Here is a 4,304-nt window from a genome sequence, read left to right as displayed (position 1 = left end):
GAATACATGAATCAAGTAGAAATTGTTAGTGTATGTGGTATGTATATTATTGCATAATGGGCTTGGCATTTTCTTTGATATAGAAAGTGAGACCTGGCATATTGGGACAATAGATTTGTCAGTTGGGAACTGGAATTACCTGATTTTGACAAGTTTGTTATTAAGTACAACATAGTCTCTTTCTATAGGGACAATTAATTAGAATGCTATCATACCATTTTTAGGGAACAGATTCTGAGAAGAATAATTATTACCATCAAACCCCTGTTGGGCAAAAGACCCTGAGAAAAGCTTGGATTTTTACTTCATTTAAGGTCTTGGTAAGATGAATTAGTATGGAGGGCCAGAAAATTTCTTTTCACCTTCTTTCTCTTTTTGAGAAAAGAATGGATTTTGATTTTGGCTTGAGTGGGGGTCTGTGGGTTAGACCATGGACTATGAAATCCAGACCCTGGGTTTGCATCCCACCTCCAGCCTTCACCAAGTATGGGAATGTGAGTTAGCTGTGAAGCCCCTCTATGTGTGAAGTTCTTAAAGAGTTTCTGATATATAATAAGCATTCAGCAAATGTTCACTGGTATTATTAGTAGAAACGGCTGGTCCAGTCAGCCCAAGACGCTAATAAGCTTTAGAGACTCAGCACCTGCTGGGAGAAGAGCAGCAGACAGACTCCAAGAACAGAGCCAGCTGGCTCAGCAGTGAGAGCCCTCTGCAAGTTGACCCTTTTGCTTTGCTCCTTCTTCTACACAAATCTGCTTAGAGGCTAAGAAGGAAACCTCTTAAACTCTCTAGGTTGTGTCTTGGTTGAAGCAACCTTTCCCAAGCCATCGTTCAGGCTGTAACTAAGCAGATTCAAGATTTGAGCCTCTCTTAGGTAACTCAATTTATGGGATTAAGTATGTAACTCAATAGGCAGGTAAAAGATGTGACATACCAGTGTTTAGTCACTTATAATTCTAATTGCTTGAGATGATTATGCAATTTGAAATGCCACGGGATGTGGGAAGCAGAGTATGAGTCAGTGAAGATGCAGGTCCTCTTGCTCTTTCATTTGGAAAACCTCCTTGGTTTATCCTCCCACTATAGGACCTCTTGAACTTGTTTTTGCAATTATCCCAGAGGGGTGGTAGTGGGGCTAGAATTCTAGGTATTGATATAGCTATTAAACATCATGCCGCTGTTTAGCATTCTTTACACTCAGACCCTGTGCTAGGCACTAGTGACACAAAGATAGTTAAATAAGCCCCTAGTTCTTAGGAGCCTGAGTCTGCTTGCATAGGGGAATAGTAAACAAATGATTCCAATGTGAAGTGGCAGTGTTATAATCAAGGCACAGGCAAAGCATCACCAGACACAGTGAAGAGACCAGCCCTGCCTGGGGCAGTTGGGACATTTTTATTGAGGAGGGCACTGGGGCCAATCCTCAGAGGATTAGTAGAATTTTTCCCATCCCCAAACATGTTATCATGTTTCTTACAGCACTGGCATAGTCTAGTTGCTAATTCAGGACATGAACATTTACATATTGACGTTTGTCACAGAATTATTCAAATGTTAATTTTATTGACACCCATTTAAAATGTCATCTCAACAAATTTGCAAATATGTATATACACATTTCATAAGGGGAGAAAGCAGGTTTGTGGTTAACAGTGATGAATCTATTAAAAATATTGCGATTCAATTATCCTCTTTCTCAGGAAGTTTCCTGTTTATCTAGACTTATTTTAAAATGTGACAAGATATTTTGTGCCTACTTTTTTCTGCACAATGGTCTTTTCCCTACATTCATCTTTTAAATAACATTTTCTTCACCACCATGCTTGAATCATATGTTTTCCTTCTGTTGTCTTTTCAACTTTTTTTTTGGTAGGATAAGTGGTACTTGGAGTTGGGTCTCATTATTCTCAAATACTAAGCAAACGTACTAATTAGGCTTAAGCATTAAATTAACTCTTTTTGGGCAACAACTTGTTGATCAAAAGTACCACCCTACCATGGCTGTTAGATAGAAAGGCATATGTTAGGGTATAGTGGGTAAAGCGCACCCCCTCCAACACAATAGTCCATGTTTAATCTGTGCTAGAATGTATTAAGCACAAAAAAGTTTTAGAACTGATTACAGATCATAGCAAATGGACTCTATTTTCAACTCTCATTTTTAATTTAAAGTTGTACCAAATCCAGTAGGATTTCCACACTTTTATATAAAGATACCATATGGGCATGATAAAAAAGAGACCTTTAAATAGGAAAATATGCCCTTTAAAATAATGAAAATAATAGAACAATTTGATGAACTGATTGAACGCATATCAGAAGCCTCCCTTTCATAGAAGTTTGAAAGTAGTCATTAGTGTGCAGTGTATTCTGTTTGCATTTTTCTGAAATGAAAAGGGAGTTGACATTAAAAGATGTTTAGATTTCAAAATAAAAAGACTGGTTATCTCAGCTAAATTCCATTTCATGCCAAGGTTTCTCAACAGCGTGCAACAAGTGAAGTTTCATGTCTGGGAGTTACACTGTGGGTGTACATGAGATGTACATCTTCCACATTAGCTCATTGTTTTAAGAATGCTGTCTATGGTCATGCTACCCTGAACAAGCCCATTCCCGTCTGATCTTGAAAGCTAAGCAGGGTCGGGCCTGGTTAGTTCTTGGTTGGGAAACCACCTGGGAAGACCAGGTGCTGCAGGTGTGTAAAAAAAAAAAAAAAATGCTGTGACAAATGGTTTTATTTTCCCCAAATAACTTCCAGTTATTATAACTTGTACCATCTAGCCTAATCTGATTCACTAGTGTGTTTTTCAGACTTACACAATTTGTCACTTTCCTACAGGGACAGGAAATGCGATTTTATTAATTCTATTACCTTGTTTTAAATCAGATACTTGAAAAACATATTTCAAACTAGCCCTGTGCAATAGAACCAGAAGGCTGTCAGTTAAAATCATGTATCAATTTTAATATAAAACCTCAGATTTCACAGATCTTATAATATCTGAGCTGTGAATATTTGCTTCAGGCATCAACTTGACATTTAAAAAAATATCTTTAAAACCACATGGACATTTCACTTTACCAGAATATCTACTTCTCATACTTCTCATATAATGCTTAAAAATATCAAACTTCAACTAAAACATCTAAATTTGTCACATTCCAGTAGTGAGAAATATTTTTTTGTTTAGTGAGTTCATTTCTCCTTCTTTCCATTTCTAGGCAAGAATACACTTGTCACTCATTTTGTATCAATTAGTTCATTGATTAAGGTAGTCTAGAAAATGCATTCTAAGCATGAAAACCATTTTTCTCTTATAATTTTTGCTTAATATTTTCACCCTGGGAAATTAAAGAGAGGTGGTAGGTAAGGACCAGAGAAAGTAGTGATGGATGAAAAGAAAGGCATTCAATTGGAAGGTGAGAGAGTCAATAGAATTTAAAGTGTGTGGCAATAGTGTTTCTTCTGATGAGACAGATACATGTTTTGTATTGAAATACTCTGTATTTTATATTTACACATTTTTGGTATTATTAGCTATTTTTGTACATAATATTCATGATTAATGTCTGTATAACACCCCCCCCCCGTAATTTACAAAGTTTCCTCAGTTCGTATCTTCTCAAATGCAAGGTAAACTCCTTGAGACCCAGAGGCATGTATGTATTTCCCTGACACTTCTCAAAGATTTGAATATGTTCAAACCAATAATTCTTTGAGCCTTTAGGTATCTGTAAGATTTTTAAATACAATATCACACCCACAGACACAGAACTATTACACTTGGCACTTTTCAGTAGAAGCTTTAAGAAAGAGGTACAGGGCTTGGCATCAGATCCAGCTTAGTTCCCCCAAAAGCAAAATCATTTCCAAGTAAAGTAACGGAAGATATTTCTAAGAAGTTTCTGAGTCACTTTTAGAGTGTGTCTACAGCTGAAGGACCCATAACTTTCTGTTGTCTTTCCAAGGGAACTTTCCACTTAGGAAATGCTTAACTGATGACGGCACCAGCCAAGAGCCTCCTGGCCTCACCAGCCAGAGTAACCCATTAAAGAGATGAGGAAGGGAAGTGTTCAGGGACCTTACTGTTTTCTCTCTCCAGGACTAATCTAGCCTCTTAATCTTTTCAACACTTTAATTACCCAGGGACTTGCACATTATATTACATCATATTCAAGTTTTCAAATAATGAGTTTCCTAGTATTTGTAACCCTATAATAAATCAATGTTCTACTCCCAAAAAACACCCCTAGTGAAATGATACCTCCTATTTTAAAAAGTTAAAATAAATATCTTAATTTTT

General features: G+C 36.7%; 1 protein-coding gene and 1 pseudogene across 3 annotated transcripts in view; both read left to right on the top strand.

The window, feature by feature from the left end:
• The window catches only part of PHACTR1 (phosphatase and actin regulator 1), a 525,402-nt gene that overhangs the window by 46,261 nt on the left and 474,837 nt on the right, over positions 1-4,304 (top strand). The gene's annotated exons all lie outside the window — the stretch shown is intronic.
• On the top strand, positions 2,580-2,698 carry LOC111741631 (annotated as a pseudogene).

This window comes from Pteropus vampyrus, unplaced genomic scaffold (assembly GCF_000151845.1).
Source record: "Pteropus vampyrus isolate Shadow unplaced genomic scaffold, Pvam_2.0 Scaffold80, whole genome shotgun sequence".
Lineage (NCBI taxonomy): Eukaryota > Metazoa > Chordata > Mammalia > Chiroptera > Pteropodidae > Pteropus > Pteropus vampyrus.
This window is presented reverse-complemented; position numbering and strand designations above follow the sequence as displayed.